The sequence below is a fragment of the Capra hircus genome, chromosome 10, assembly GCF_001704415.2.
Source record: "Capra hircus breed San Clemente chromosome 10, ASM170441v1, whole genome shotgun sequence".
Lineage (NCBI taxonomy): Eukaryota > Metazoa > Chordata > Mammalia > Artiodactyla > Bovidae > Capra > Capra hircus.
Genome location: NC_030817.1, coordinates 46,372,115 through 46,390,028, shown reverse-complemented (window position 1 = coordinate 46,390,028; position 17,914 = coordinate 46,372,115).

The window sequence follows — 17,914 nt, the reverse complement described above, 5'->3', positions numbered from 1 at the left end:
CAACCCACTCCAGTGTTCTTGCCTGGAGAATCCCAGGGACGGAGGAGCCTGGTGGGCTGCCGTCTATGGGGTCTCACAGAGTCAGACACGACTGAAGCAATTTAGCAGCAGCAGCAACATACATCAGTATACCTGAATTTTTATAATAGCACGTGGTGATCAGCAAACTTTTCAATGGTGATAAAGAGAGTTAATGAAGTCTGTTTAGAAATCTGTCTCGCTAGGACTTAAAGAGTAAGGGGTGATTCATAGTGTCAAAAATCTGCTAAAAGATAAAGGAAAAAAATTTTTTTCAAGAAAGCTTTTGTGGGCAGTCACTGCAACTAGACTGGCTAGGTCTAATCAAAAATTAAATGCTAAAAATTGGCAAAATGAGGAGAGATATCACTGATTCTAAGACTTGAGTACACAAAGTAAAAAAGACAGAAGAGAAGAGCAGAAGTTAGAAAGAGCTGCCAAATTTCAATTTCTCAATTGTTTGGCTTGAGAATGGGGCTATCAATCTGAAAATCATTGCTTTTCCCCCTGCCAAGGAGGGCCTAAGACACTGATGGTAAAAGGGCTAGATTTTTCCTTGCAGTAACAGTGAGAATTCCATAGGGTATCACTGTTTGTTTGGTTGAACAATAGTTGATGAAGAAGAGTTCAATGATACAAGTTTAAAGTTATGGTCACATCACACTAGCGGCTTCTTATATAAACTTGAAGGACAGAAAGCTAATGGACACAGGTGGGTACCACAACTGGCTGAGCCAAGGAATTCAGGGTCCAGATGATTGTCCTAAAGGTAGATTTCAAAATTAAATGAAAACCTGAAGATGTGCCATTACAGGGTATCTTCTACCAACAAAATATTCATGTTTCCAGAGATAATGGCTACACTGTCAGAAGATAACAGCATTTACATTACAGGTTTTAAAAGAAAAATATTACACTCTAGTAATTTTTTTAACTTCTTGTGGTCTAACTTTACTTACGGTTCCCCCATGGAAAGTCTTTCCTTGCTGTTGACCTTGACTATAATAAGAAAAATAGTCATCTTTCTACTTTAGAACCTTGTCAGCAAATATTTTCCTGTCTTGTTCTAGGCCAGCAAAATATGAACAAAGTATATCAATAACAAGGCCATTTACACTGCTATTCTGACTATTATAAACAATAGCTATCATTTCTAAGCTATTCAACAGTGAGTCCACACCAATAAGTGGAAACATTTTTTATAAGTGCTATGTAATAATATTTGACACGTATAAAGCACCTTTTATATGTAAGAATCCTGAAGTGCCCTGTGGAGTATCCTGGGATCACTTCATCTACTAAAGACACACAACAATCTCAGGAGAATAAAGTGGCAACCCTTCCCTCCATGTAACATTCCACAGTACTGTTATTCCTGCAGAGAGGGCAAAGGAAACACGCTTTACTCTTCTGTTGAGCCTCTCCTGAAACCACCTGGCTTCCACTCTAGTTTTATGTATACAGTCATGGCCCCAGAAGGTAAACTCTTCTATTTCTTCCTTTTCTGCTTCCATGGGAAGGCTGATTCTTGAACAACTGTGGGTTGTTCAAGCCTTATCTAAGCTGTGATTTGTTCTGACTGCCCTTTGTTTATAAAAGAATTTGTGGAAAATAATTAAAACCCAATATTAGTAGAAATGTCTCTGAACTTGAACCACTTTAAAAAATTAAAGTTTATTTACAAATGTTGTGTTATTTTTTGTTGTACAGCAAAGTGATTCAGTTATACATCTATATATATTCTTTTTCAGATTCTTTTCCATTGTCAGTTATTACAAGATATTTAATATAGTTCCCTGTGCTATACAGCAAGACATTGTTGCTTATCTGTATAGTAGTGTCTATCTTTTAATCTCAGATTCCTAGTTTATCCTTCCTACCCTCTTCTCCTTTGGTAATTCAGTTTGCTTTCTATGTCTGAGTCTGCTTCTGTTTTATAAATAAGTTCATTTGTATCACTGCTTTTAGTTTCCAAATACAAGTGATATACCGTATTTGTCTTTCTCTGTCTGACTTACTTCACTTAGTATGATAATCTCTAGGTTCATGTCACTGCAAATGGCATTATTTCATTCTTTTCATTGCATTGTATACCTATTCATCTGCCACTGGATACTTAGGTTACTTCCAAGTCTTAGCTTTTGTAAACATTGGGGTGCATGTATCTTCTCAAATTAGGGCTTTCATCTTTTCTGGATAAAAGAGAGGGACTGATGGATCATATGGTAACTCTATTTTTAGTTATCTAGGGAACCTTCATACTGTTCTCCATAGTGACTGCAGTGATTTACATTCCCACAGGCAGTGTAGGAGAGTTCCCTTTCCTCCACATCCTCTGCAGAATTTATTACTTGTAGACTTTTTGATGATGGCTATTCTGGCCAGTGTGAGGTGACACCTCATTGCAGTTTTGATTTTCATTTTTCTAATAATTAGCAATGTGCAGAATCTTGTACCTTTTGGTCATCTATATGTCTTCTTTGGAGAAGGCAATGGCACCCCATTCCAGTACTCTTGCCTGGAAAATCCCATGGATGGAGGAGCCTGGTCGGCTGCAGTCCAGGGGGTCGCAAAGAGTCAGACACAACTGGGCGACTTCACTTTCACTTTCCACTTTCATGCATTGGAGAAGGAAATGGCAACCCACTCCAGTGTTCTTGCCTGGAGAATCCCAGGGACGGAGGGAGCCTGGTGGGCTGCTGTCTATGGGGTTGCACAGAGTCGGATATGACTGAAGTGACTTAGCAGCAGCAGCAGCAGGAAGTCTTTTAAACATCTGTTTAAATCTGTCCATTTTTGTTTGGGTTGCTCATCTGTTTGTTTGATACCAAGTTGTATGAATTGTTGGTATATTTTGGAACTCAATCCTTTGTTGGCCACCTCACTTGCAAACAGATTGTTCCATGCCATAGGTTATCTTTTGTGTGTCACGGTTTCCTTTTTTTGTGTAAAAGCTTCTAAGTTTTATTAGGTCCCATTTACTTATTTTTGCTTTCATTTCTATAGGCTTCGGAGATTGAACTAAGAAAATATCACTACAATTTATGTCAGAAAATGTTTTGCCTCTGTTGAAGCATTTTTGATACCCCTTTTGCTACTTTCTAGCTGTAGATTTGGGGCAGGTTTCTTAATTTCCTTCAGATTCATTTTTGAAAATGGAGATGCTAATATCTAGTCCAAAACGAGCTTATACATTTACAATAACTAGTAGAGTAGTCAGGACAGTGTAGGCACAAAATGAAAGTGTTTTTCTTCATTTATACAATATATGTCTTTAGGAAACAGTAAGTCTTTTGATTAAATCAAGGGAGTTATGGAGTGAGAGCTCTAATAGACAAGTTAACTTTAGTAATGGAGTCATGCATTTGATTTAATTATTTTTGGGTGTGTCAGTTACTTGATGCCTCCAATTAGCCCTGTCTACTAAAAGGAAAAAAATAATAACCCCTACTCTTCTTACTAAAGATGTAGGATAAATTGAATAGTGTTTGTAGTACAGCTCTGCTTCCATAGAAAATGGTGCCGTGTAAAGATAATACAACATTACTATGGTTGTAATATTGACCAAACCCAAGTTAGAAGTTAATGAGTGTAAGAAAAAGATTTATAGAGTATATATTAAAGTAAACATATGAAAATCAGTACAAATGCTATATTAAAATGACCCCTCATCATTCCCCACTCTTCCCTGTAAAGCTCAGAGAAATATAGAAAACCAATAGAGGGTGAGCCATCTGGTTTTTCTAGACTATATAAGATATTCATTTAGCAAATGTTTATTAACTCATTCTTCAAAGTATGGCAATATTTCATTCTCAGATCAAACAAAAAGATATTCGGTTTTACTAGTATTCCTCGATATCTGCAATGGGCAAAGTGCTATGCTTAGTCTCAGTATTAACAAGCTAGGAAGATGAAAAAAAACTTCATCCTCCAAGAAAGGTATCCAAAGCTATTTCATAAAAGGTATTACATAATTGAAGCTCTGGAATTGCCTAATTGTTTAGAAAACAGTTCCACCATTTAATAGCTATATGATTTTCTCTGAATTCTCTGTTTCCTCATACTTAATGCATAGAGATATTTTAAGCATGCAGTAAGTTTAAGTGAGAAAGTGCTTTCCATAGAACCTGTTGTGTGGTATTTGCTCAGTATATATTAACTTTAAATATAGTAAAATTTTTATTATTATTCAGTTCAGTTCTGTTCAGTTGCATTGCTCAGTCGTGTCCAACTCTCTGTGACCCCATGAGTTGCAGCATGCTAGGCCTCCCTGTCCATCACCAACTCCTGGAGTTCACCCAGACTCAACGTCCATCGAGTCCATGATGCCATCCAGCCATCTCATCCTCTGTCGTCCCCTTTTCCTCCTGCCCCCAATCCCTCCCAGCATCAGAGTCTTTTCCAATGAGTCAACTCTTCACATGAGGTGGCCAAAGTACTGGAGTTTCAGCTTTAGCATCATTCCTTCCAAGGAACACCCAGGGCTGATCTCCTTTAGAATGGACTGGTTGGATCTGCTTGCAGTCCAAGTCTTCTCCAACACCACAGTTCAAAAGCATGAATTCTTCGGCGCTCAGCTTTCTTCACAGTCCAGCTCTCACATCCATACATGACCACTGGAAAAACCATAGCTTTGAGTAGACGGACCTTTGTTGGCAAAGTAATGTCTCTGCTTTTGAATATGCTATCTAGGTCGGTCATAACTTTTCTTCCAAGGAGTAAGTGTCTTTTAATTTCATGGCTGCAGTCACTATCTGTAGTGATTTTGGAGCCCCCAAAAATAAAGTCTGACACTGTTTCCCCTGTTTCCCCATGTATTTCCCATGAAGTGATGGGACTGGATGCCATGATCTTCGTTTTCTGAATGTTGAGCTTTAAGCCAACTTTATTATTATTATTTACTAGTAATTGGGAGTATAATGAATTTAGAACTGTGACTCAACTCAGAGTGATTTTGCCCTCCGAGAACATTTTGTCATTGTTGTTCAGTCACCAAGTCCTGTCTGACTCTGCGACCTTTGGTGATATCTTAAGATACTTTGGTTGTCAAACTTGGTAGATTGGAATAGGGAAGGAGAGAGAGTATCTGATGCGTAGAGAGAGGTCAGGGGTGCTATTAAACATTCTTCTCTAAATGGAGCAGCCCCTCACAACAAAGAATAATCCAGCCTAAAATGTTACTAGCTCCAATGTACAGAAACCCTGATTTATTAGAGAAAAGTATCATATCTATCTATTATCTGTCTTCATCTACCAACATTTCCATTCATCCATCAATAAAAATTGGTTTTGATCAACTGAATTAATTTAGTTGTTATTAGTTTGATTGAGAAAATACCAAAAGCTACATTTCTAAGGTGAACTTCAGAGTAGGTGTGAATCATAGAGGGTGAGAACAGAACATAGGATCCAGAAAAAAAAATTGGTACTGTTGGTGAGCAAAAGCTGAAGTCCATTACTATTAAAACACTAAACATACGGACTTTCTGGTAGACCACGGGCTAAGACTCCATGATCCCATGGAGCCCAAGGGGGCCCGGGTTATCCCTGATCAGGGAATCAAATCCCATATGCCACAATTAAAGATCCAGCACGCTGCAATGAAGATTAGTAATACTGTGGGCTGGAACGAAGACCTGGCATAACCTAAATAAATAGATGAATATTTTTTTAAAAGCACTAAACATAGAACCCATGGTATTGCTATTGAAAAATTTAACGATATTAGTGATACTTGCTACTCTGTCAATGAAGGGAGAATAAGGAAAAAGAAAAGAAAAAAACAGTCAAAACAGAGTCTACTAAAGCCAATGAAGCACATATAGAGAGTGACCTGTTTCAAACCCAGCCTCCAGAACCTGCTGCTTAACTAAAGGGAGAACGAGACAATCTGAAGTACCATAGAAAAAATTTCTGGTCAGTCTCCTGGGGGAACGAGCCTTCCATTCAAGTAAATAACTCTTTTATGATACAAAGAGTGAGAAGGATGTAACAGTACAATCAGTCCACAGGGCAGATAGAGGTAGACAGGTAGAGAGGCTGAGACAATTGGTAGCCGAATGTCTGGTCTTTGGAGGGCAGGAAAGAGAAGCAGCCAGAAGCCAATGGGAACACAGCAGTGTCTAACCTGGAAAGGAGTGCGTGCACAGGGAGGGGCAGGATCCCTGGATTGAGTTTTATGTAACTGCAGTAAAGAAAGTTGCAGAAAAGAAAAGGAATTGGACTATGGTAAGGAGTGTTGAGCAAAGGGGGAAACAACCTATTTTAGAAAGATTTGTAGCCAGAGCCCAGAGCTCTAGTAATATCTAACACTCATACTGAATTAATATAGAGAAACTTCCCAAGTGCAGTTAGAATACAGAGAATAGGAAGAATCATCCCAACTGTCTGAGACAGCAGGACAGAGATTTGAAATATTCTAGCTCAGAGACAACCCATTCACTGTGCTTTTGGCAGAGCTGATAGTAAAGCTTAGCAGGCTTGATTATAAATAGTTTTCATATTCACATTTCACAAGATTATTCAATGCAGCAAATATGAGCCTCTACTATAACCTTAGATACAGGTCCCAGTATTTAATTTAGAGTCAGGGTCTAGTGAAATGGGGTATAATATTGGCGGTGGCATAGAGGAAGGCTAGGGAGATAGGCATAAGTAATTTATTAAACTGAAAGGTAAATAAAGTAAATATTTTCTAAAGAAAGAAAAAAATAAATTCTACTGGGGGAAGTGTGAAAAGTATTACAAAGGAGGTGACATTTGAACTAAACTTTTATTCTCTCATGTGATGAAGACAATCTAAAGCAAATCTGTTTTAGATTACAGCTTAGTCTTAGCACTTTAACAAGTTAGTAAGCATATGTATATGGAGCCTAAATTTGCAATCTGGGACTTAGAAGAGAATTCAGAAGAGAGAGAAATTGTTAGTGTAACATAAAGGTACCCAAATCTAGCAATTATCCTGATTGATTCTACATTAAGAGAAGAAAATGTCAGGCTAAGGAGTTATTACAGAAATGGGTATAGATGGGTAACCATGGACTTTCTCCATCAGGGTGTAGCTCTCCACTTAGATCCCTACTAGAAGACAGCAGAGAAGCTATTGGGAGGCCCTCTAGTAGCAACTAGGATAAGGGAAAAGATAAAAAAATCTGTACAAAGGATCTGCAACTTTTGCAATCTGAGGCCACTTAATATAGAGGAAAATAAAACTTTTATGCCTAAAAATCTTATTCCATTTTATAAGCTATTAATTAATTAATGCTCATAAGTAAAGACTCTGAGTCATAGCAGAAGGTTTAAATATTAGGCAGTAATTCCTATTTAAAGGCTAAGGTAATATATATTTTAGACATATAGGTAAAAGATTTTTTTTTCCAGTTCCACCTGTAAGGCGCTTGAAAGTTGCTAGTCCATCCTAACAACAAGTGAAAAACCAAACAGACTGAAAAACCAACAACTCTTCTTGGATCCATAAGAGAGGGAAGAAACCAGGGCAAATCTCTGAGATTGGAGAAACAGACAGGCAAATGCAGGGAGTCACAGCTGACCAGAGCAGAAACTCAGGAGTGGAAACTGCCAGGAGAACCTGGACCAGGCAGGAAAACTTGAACCATATTTGACAAATTGCTGGAGGCTCAGTATGGATGATTCTGAGAGTTAAAAACTCTAGGGGGGACCCAGTCATAGTGCATGGCTCACAATATTGTCAAATTTACCTCTAGGAGATTGCCCAGATTCCCACAGTGTATCAGAGAGATTCCCTCATGGCTCTGGCAGGGAGAGGGGAAAAAGGAATCATATTTAAATACACCAGAGCATTCTATTCCCTAAGAAGCCCTGCTCCTAAGAGAAAGAAATTTACCAGAGCCTAGTCTGCTGGATCATTATGAGAGCCTAACTGGCCTCGGGGAAAAATTTCCGTAACTCCAGCCCACTTTAGCCATCCTGTCCCACATAAGGTGGGAAAAGAAAAAACAAACAAACAAAACTGAGACCTACTTGTGAAGTTCAGCCCAGAGACACAGGCTCATTTAAAGACTCATACCTAATCATAAAACTAAAGAATGCCTTCCTATCACCACAACTCACCATCACATTAATAAAGGCCTATTTACAGGGATTCCTTTGACCTGGTACATCATGTTCAGCTATCAAAACAATTACAAGTCATATCAAAAGGAAAAAAGCACAGTTTGAAGAGACAGAGAAAGCATCAGAATCAGACATGGCAGAAATATCGGAATTATCAGACCAGGAATTTAAAACAACTGTGATTAATATGCAAAGGACTCTAATAAAGTAGATAGTATGCAAGAACAGATGGGTAATATAAGCAGAGAGATGGAAATTCTAACAAAGTACCAAAGAGGAGGGGGCGGCGGAAAGCTAGAGATAAAAAATAAAACCACTGTAACAGAATTGAACAATGCCTTTGATGGGCTTATTAGTAGACTGGACATGACTGAAAACAAGAATATCTGAGCTAGGGAATATATCAATAGAATCCTTGAAAACTGAAAAGCAAAGAAAACAAACAGTGAAAAAAAAAACAAAACAGAACCGAATATCCAAGGACTACAGAATAACTACAGGTAAAACATATGTATAAAGAAAATACCAGAAGGAGAAGGAGAAGAAAGATTGGAAGGTCCCCATATGGCATATAAGACTCTCAGGTTTGCTCTTCCATAGATCATTGTCTATGCACTTTCTTTCTTTTTTTTTTTTTCTGTATGGCAAATTTCTACTCATTTTTAACATTTTGCTCTGGACAGATTCTCTCCCATTCCTCTTCTCTTCCCTAGTCACTTCAGTCCTGTCTGATTCTTTCAGTCCTATGCACAATAGCTCACAAGGTTCCTCTGTCCAGGGGAGTCGCCAGGCAAGAATGTTGGAGAGGGCAGCCATTCCCTTCTTCAGGGGATCTTCCCAACCCAGGGATCTAAGCTGGGTCTCTTATATCTCCTGCATTGGCAGGCAGGTTCTTTACCACTAGCGCCACCTGGGAAGCCCCCTCTCTTCCCTGTGTTGGTCTATATTTCTCAGTCACCAACCATATCACACTGTGTGTGTGTGCGTGTGTGTGTGTGTGTGTGTGTGTGTGTGTGTGTATTTTCCTTCCCTTTGCCTGCCATCCTGGAGGGAAACTTAGTGCATCTTAGCTGCCAATGTTTGGCACAGGGTAGGTAGTCATTGTTTATTGGGCCAGTGGATGGGTGCAGTAGAAAATATGCTATGGTCTCTCAGCTCCACACCCACCCTCTTTTACATTGCTTTAGTCAAAGTGAAGTCGCTCAGTTGTGTCCGACTCTTTACCTCTGCCTAAAGCAGAGGATGCAAGCTATCTTCCAGAGGCTCTTTGTTAGGTGTGTCCAATAGGGGGCACCAGAGAGAAACTGCAAGGCTTCTGCGGGGAATGGGAGCTTGTTCCACACTTTCTGTGGATCTCCTGTTCCTGACTGCAGCATTCCAGGAAATGTTTGCATGTTCTGTAGCAGCAGCTGTATATTGGCAGTTTTCCCCTCTCTTTGAAATACCAGAAGCACAACATCCCTCAAAACCCACAGCACCAGCCCAGCAGTTTCCCCTCTTCAGAGACCTGACTTTCAGCTCAAGAGTCTTCCACCAGTCCTCCAAGTCTTCCACCAGTCCTCCAAGTTGGAACAATTTTAACCTCTTCCCTTGGTGCCTTCAACTCAAGGCTTGAAGCTGAAGTTGCTACTTCCTAACACCTCAAGAGTTCCCTTTTGCCTTTTCAGTTTTTGAAACCTAATTACAAGTCTTTATATAAAATTCTTTCTGCTAAGACAGCTAGTGTGGCTCTGCCTCTTGCCTGGAGCCAAGTGAAGCTGCAGTGTGCCCACCCTCAACATATCCACACCTGTTCCGGGTGTGACCCTGGACCGGATTTCTGCTCACTGTCAGCTGCACAGATGCATCCTGGGACAGTCTCTCAGGTTCTATACCAAAATCTTCCATGTATTAAATAAGCTAGCAGTGTCTCTACGTGGGTCTTGGTGGAAAGGAAGGACCAGATTTCAGCAGTTCTAGGCATGGCTTTTTCCCCTGCCTTCTGCTATTTTGCTCCACTCTCCATCTCAAAGGACCCACACTCATTTTGTGTTCATTCAAGAGCCCAAAGTACCCTCTGTCCTCACCCAGTCTAACCAAGAGCCTTTCAGTACCCTATAATCACAAAATCTTTACATTTTTGAGAATTTTCTCTCATATGTATCAAGCATGGTAGAGGGACATTGACAATATTACCTAGCATTTATTAAGTATTTATCATAAAACCCAAAGATTCTCTCTTCATCCTCAAAACAATCATATTTTATAGAAGAGGAAACTGAGACCTAGACAGGTACAGATCTGCTCCAAGTCATGAACAAAACCAAGCCTTCCAGGTGGCAGACAGGTAAAGAAACCTGCCATTGCAGAAAATGTGGGCAACATGGGTTCAATCCCTGGGTTAGGAAGATTCCCTGGAGGAGGAAATGGGAACTGGCTCCAGTATTCTTGCCGGGAGAATTCCATGGACAGAGGGGCCTGGCAGGCTACAGTCCATGGGGTCACAAAGAATTGGAAAAGACTGAGCGACTGAGCACTCACACACACATGAACAAAACCAAGATTTGGCCCCAGGATGACTGACCTTTTGCTTCCTTAATGACCATTAGAGCAACATTAACTAGGGAATATTTCAGCTGTTTTTCAAATGATAATGGGGCTGAGGTCTTAACTAGGATTATGTTTGGTGTATGTATGTGTGAGACTGTATATTAGCTCTAGATTTTAAAGGGTATAAATGTTTAGAATTTGGGGAAGAAAATCAACTGTAAGCCTTTTCTGCAGCACACTGTAAAACCTGAGGTCAAAAATGGGGGAAGGGAGGCATGTCATAGAAAAAATATATATAACTGCCCATTTCTCTTGGCAGTACTTGGATGATTGCTGGCTTCTTGGCATTAATCATCTGTCAGAAATTACCTTCTCCACACCTGACACCCCTACCTTGACAATTTTTGCCTCCTTGCTCATGAGTGATGGGATGATGGTTAGGCCCTATCCATCATACATTTTGATCAGACTGTCATCCCTGGTGACTCAAATCTCCTGCCTCGGACTAGGCCCCAGAGATGTCAGCCCCAAAGTGAAATCTTGCGATGGTTGGGTAGATGGTTCTGGGAGCCAGATTGATGGTGATCGGGGATTGCTGTATGTCAGCTCCAAGTTGCCTGCTGTGACACATGAATTGTGTGCTCATATAAAAGTACAGTCAGAGACCAAGATGGCCCAGGCCTACCTCTTTAGCATAAGAATGACTCTAATTGGATAGGTGCTCAGCTGTGCTACATCTGGGTCTAGGATGGGTCAGAGAAGGACAGAATTCTAAACTAGTAAGAAGGCAGAGTTTCTATGTTATCTTAACAAATGACTCAGACACCTATGGATGCCAACTTGGAAATGAGAGAATAAGAAATGTAACAGAAGATTTCTAGGGGTCTGGAGAACAAAGAACCCTGAAGCGGAAAGATTGGGAAAGTAAAATCACAAAGGTTTCAAAGTGAACTCAGATTTTAGGAGAAATAATAGTTTATAGTTAACATTATATACTCTGGATAATTAACTTAGTTATTCAAGGTCAGTAAAATCTTTCTCTGATGGGGATGCTCAACGCTCTTTTTAAAAAACATTTATAAGTGCCCTGATCTTTTATCAGCATTAGATACTACTGATACCCCTCCTTCTTGAAATGTTCCTCTCCTCTTCATCATCTACTACTTAATAAACTAGACCGACCTAAAATACCTTTTCCTGTCCTAAATCCTTATCAGGTCATTCTGACTCAAATTTATTTTGTACCTTTGGTCTATATTGTGTCACTCATGTACTATATTTTCATACTATACTTTCCTGAGTATGTTTTATCAGAACAGCAGACTGTATAAATCTGTTATCTGCATGTAAAGTTAGTTGTGTTTGTGTCATCTTTCTCCCAGTTGATAAGGAGGCCTTTGAGATTAGGGTTATATCTTAGCCATTTGGAATACCCTAGTACTTAGCAATAGTGTATGCTCTGGGAATGTTTATTTTTGTTCATTCACTTAGTCATGTCCAACTCTTTGTGACCCCAATGACTGAAGCACGCCAGGCTTCCCTGTCCATCACCAACTCCTGGAGCTTGCTCAAACTCACGTTCATCCAGTCGGTGACGCCATCCAACCATCTCATCCTCCATTGCCCCGTTCTCCTTCTGCCTTCTATCTTTACCCACATCAGCCTCAGGGTCTTTCCCAATGAGTCAGTTGTTTGCATCAGATGGCTGAATTATTGGAGTTTCAGCTCCATAATCAGTCCTTCCATTGAATATTCAGGGTTGATTTCCTTTTGGATTGACTGGTTTGATCTCCTTCCAGACCAAGGGACTCTCAAGGGAATGTTTATTGATTGGAGATAATTATGTGCCTAGGACAAAGTCCTCTGATAAAACCTAGCACGGTGCTAGGTACCTAGAAGTAAGAGGGTATGGACAGGTTCAGGTAGATTGATGTCTTGTATAGGACTGTGATCGCAAGCTTCTGCCGGACACACTCTCCACCTCTGTCTAGATACACAGATGCCATTTCTAGACTCGAGGCCACAGAATGCAGCAAATGGAAAACATTTCTTGGGTCTCTCTCAATACATTCTGCAGTTGAAATGGTATCTGTTGCAAATGCCATTTATAAGAGCCAATAATAATACAAGAGCTTGATCCTGACAGCAGAAAAATGTGTGAACTTTCCCAGTGTGCTGTGTTTACTGTAGTCTTGAGTAAATTCCACTCTTTTTTTCTTTACTCCTTCTACTTCAAACTCTCTCGTTTAGAGAATAATTTCTTTGGAATATTGCCCAGATTCTTGTTTTAGTTCCTAGAGCTGTCCTTAACCTAAGTGCATCATTTTTTTTTTTTTTTTTTTTACTTTTCCAGTGCTTACCAGCAATCTCTTGTTGATTCATTCTGTTCACTCCCTCACTCAAGCATTCATTCAATGTTTATTAAACACTGGCTCTTGCCTCTGACTCTCCTAGTTTTATTCTTTACTAGCTATGTGACGTTGGCCTTCTCTGTGACTCAATTTGTTTCTCTATAAAACAGGGATAATAACAGTGCCTGCATTATATGGTTATTATGTAGATTAAATAGTTGTGTACATGTGTGTTTTGTGTAAGTTATGAAACACTTAGAGTAATACCTCCACAGTCTAATGGGAATACCTCCACATTCTTCCCATTCTGGTTCAGAGGGTAAAGCGTCTTCCTACAATGTGGGAGACTCAGGTTCGATCCCTGGGTCAGGAAGATCCCCTGGAGAAGGAAATGACAACCCACTCCAGTACTCTTGCCTGGAAAATCCCATGGACTGAGAAGCCTGGTAGGCTACAGTCCATGGGGTCACAAAGAGTCGGACACGACTGAGCGACTTCACTTTCAGTACTTTCCACAGTCTAAGGATTCATCATTTTTATCTTCAGAGAGCTACACCAAACACACTGGAAAGAAAATTCTAAGTCTCCAGAGCACCTTTTTCCCTCCTTTGAATCAAAAATGTATGCGAACAACACATTAATATTCCTCAAATGCAATTTGTATCACAAGGCTTTTCTCACAAAGCTTCTCCAGCAGCAAAGGGAGGAAAACCTTAAGGTGGAGAGCTGCCTACTATGAAAATCCAGAGAGCTCAGCACAAATGCGGTTTCCATGGAACATTTGCTCATTTATTGATCTGGCAAACTGTCCATGTCAGATAATTCACAAGTTCCTCTGTCTGTAATTGTGATTCCTTGCTAGGTTATGGGAATAGAAAACCTGAGAATCAGAAGGCTGCAAAGAGACAAAATAAAACATCCAAAAAAATGAGCAGATGTTGAAGCCAGCATTCCCCAAACTCAGTCCTGATGTATCCTTAGAATATTATGTAAGGAAAGAGGATCCCATGAGCAAAATATTTGGGAAACCTTAAATTTAGCACATTAGCATTCCCAATACTACTGCCTTCTATTCCAGGTTTTGAATCATCTCTTGTGGTCCTATAAGCCCACCTTGGACGCTCTGCCTCTCACTTTCCTTCCCCTTCTAGTCCAAACTTTCTACTCTTGCCAGAATAATCTTTCTAAGATATAGACCTGACCACACCACTCTGTTTGAAACTGTTGGTAGTTCCTCATTACCTATAGCATAAAATCCAGATTTTTTAGCATGACTCCCAAAGCTCTACAGGGTATGAGTCTCAAACTATTTTTCCAATCTCCCTCTCCAAACAGACTCCGCTTTCTCTGCTTGGAATGACATTTTCACGTTCATATGTGCAAGCTCATTTAATCTTCATGACAGTACTATGACACATATACTATATGACCCCATTTAACAGTTGAGAAAGCTGAGGTGAAGAATTGTTAAATAATTTTCAGAGGTTACACATGTTATAAAGTCATTTATTTTAAATACAGACAGTCTAGCTCTGAACCAGTGCCTTTAAGTCGCAGGCTTCCCTGCATCTGGGAAGTTGACAGAGATCTATTCCTATTGATCTAGCTCAAGTTAAGCTTCTTTCTAATCAAATATACTCTATTCCCCTTCCCAGAAGAATTAATAAATGACCCTATTTTATTTTCTTCCACCAAGTATATATTTTTGCATACACATTATAATTTCTTAGCATCTTCAATTGCAATCCTTATTTAGCTATGCACCTCACAGCACTGTGAGTTCCTTATGAATAGAGACTTTTTACAAATATCCTGACATCCATCTTTTATCCCTAATGGCCAGACACAGCACCTGGTGTGTGTTAGGCACTTAAAATCTTTATGACGGTGAATCAAAATGAATCTGCTTGAGGGAAATGGGAGGCCATGCTGATGGCTTGATAATGGTTTCTGTCCAACAGTTCCCATACACACAACTGATAAATGCAAACCTCTTGTCAAAAATGACAATGTCTGCTAAGCTATGTGTTGCAAGCAAGTGTTTCTAAACTATAATTGTCACAGCAGCGTTTAGGAATGCAACTCAAAAGTCCCCCTTTTTTTTTTGGCTGCGTGTGGGATCTTAGTTCCCTGACCAGGAGTTGACCCATGCCCCCTGCATTGGAAGCATGGAGTTTTAAACACCAGACCACCAGGGAAGTCCTCAAAGTACTTTTGAGAGAGAGTCCACCTAAGTCAAGAACTCCTTCCCCTGAAATGGCCTTGGAAAAATCAATTTGGCTTTCTCTCTGTGATTTCTTGGTCACTCTTAACAGATGTAGGCATACTTGGTATGGACAGTAGCTCTTCCATAGTCCTTTCAATATTAGAATCAATCCTAAGCCCCTTGATCTGGCTCCCACTCAGTGTTTCATGTCACAGGAAGAGCTCTCCAACAGTCCAGAGTATATGATTCATCCATACATTTGATATCTATTGAGTACCTCTTATGCAGTGGGCTTTGCATTCAGGCTAAGGGCACAGAAGTGGACAAGACACAGCTATTGTACTAAATTAAGCTCACAGTTTTATAGAAGGCCGGCAAAGAAGTCAATATTGTGGTATGTCACATTATGGAGCCATGTAACAGGCTGTTTTGAGAACAGGAAGGGGCCTCTTACTCTGTGGGGACTGACAGGCTGTCAACGTAGCTTTGCAGGAGAGGTGACATTTGGATTGGGATTTGGAAGTGCTAGGAGTTAATCAGAAAAGAGGGAGCCTCAACTTCACTGTTAACTCTACCCCCCACATATCTCTTGAGTGCATCCACTGTCATTCCTTTTCTGGTCTTCCAGAATAGCCTCCCAAGTCACTATTGCAACTACTTTCTGTCTTGTCTTTCTCTAATTCATTCATCACACAGATGCCAGATCAATCTGTTAAAACCATAAATTGAGCCATATCACAACTTTGTTTGAATACAACCAATAACCTTTAATTATGCTTGGAATAAAACTCCTTGCTGTGGGCTATAGGCTCTGCTTGATCTGAAATCTAGCTACTTCCTCATCCTCAAGCTGTGTCTCCCACCCTATTTTCAGCTACACTGGCCTTTATTCAGTTCAGCAAACCTGAGAAAGTTGTTCATCCTTTAGAACTTCATATATTGTTTCTTCTGTCTCGAAGTCTTTACCCTGGGTCTTTACCTGGCACATTCTAAATGTCACCAACTTCATCCTTTCATCCCCTTTCCCTTTTAAATTTCTGTGTCAACACTCTGGGGTTTATCCCCATTCTTACCGCCTATCACAACCTATAATTATTTATTTATGTTTATTTGCTTATTTTTGGTGGGGGAGAGAGTGCTATTTTTTTAGAGCACAAATTTTATGAGGTTTTGGATCCTATTACTTTTCTTATTGTTTATTTTTCAGTTCAGTTCAGTTCAGTCGCTCAGTCATGTCTGATTCTTTGTGACCCCATGAATCGCAGCACACCAGGCCTCCCTGTCCATCACCAACTTCAGGAGTTTACCCAAACTCATGTTTATTCTTGGGGCTTCTCTGGTGGCTCAGATGGTAAAGCATCCACCTGCAATGCAGGAGACCTGGGTTCGATTCCTGGGTCGGAAGGATCCCCTGGAGAAGGAAATGGCAATCCACTCCAGCATTCTTGCCTGGAAAATCCCATGGACGGAGGAGCCTGATAGGTTACAGTCCATGGGGTTGCAAAGAGTCGGACATGACTGAGCGACTTCATTTTACTTTCATGTTTATTCTTAGCCCTTGGCATAGTGTCTGGCACGCAGTATAATGACCCCAAATTTTACTGAATGAGTAAAGAAAGGCATGGAGGCTTGCAGACACAGAGTACTTAGGATCTATGCTAATTAATTATACTATATCTGAGGTGATGGATGGACGCATGAGTGTCAGGTCATGAGACTGAAAGAGGCAGCAAAGATTAGATTGTGGAGTATCTTGTATGCCATTTGGAGTGATGGGAACGTCATCCTAGAATGATGGAAAACTGCTGAAGAATGGTAAATGCCAGTGTCTTGGCACATAATGGAGTTTTAGTGCTTTGTTCAAGGTCATCTATGTAAGAAAATATGACCTTGTGAACAAAGAATGCTCAGTAGTTGCTGGGTCTCTGCCCTGTATATATCTGCAGGATGTTGAAAAGAAATGCTACTTTCTACCACTGGCCTAAATATAGCAATTATTTCCTATTTCTTGTTAATTGCTAAAGATATTATTGCTTTTTCCTTCTTTCTATGCAGGTCAACTTTAGGAAAGGAAGTAAATAGGGCTATTTCTGATCTTATTTGTTAAAGATGCAAAAATTTGAGAGAAAGTGTGACCACTGTACACCATTCTTTGCCTCCATTCCCATTTGAATTGATCCCATCAGGATCAAGAAAAATGTATATATAATTTATAATTTTCACATGCGTACAAACCCTTTCCATATTTTCATGATCAAAACACTCTAAAGTGTACAAAATGCACATGATATAATAAATGTTTTATGTTGCTTTCTAAACCAATTCAATTGCAAAAGAACCAAACAGGCCATGTTCCAAGATACATCTGAGTACATGGGTTGGGATAATATGCAGTATATTCTGGATTCTCCCTCTGCCAACCCCCAGTTATTTGACCAATGGCAGTTTTTCATTATTTGAACTTAAAATACCCTTTTGATTAATTTATACAAACTTCAACTTTATTTAGGAAAGGCATCTGCTTTGAGTATTTTCTAGGAAAAGCAATATATTGAATCTGATAAAACATATTTTTACTGGACAATATTTATCAAATGTAAATTATAAGAATCATATATTAATGACCTGATTATTGAAATGTAACTGCTATAGACTAATTGAACTCTGCAATCTAAAACCCAAGTTTTCTATCATATATTTATCTAATTCCTGA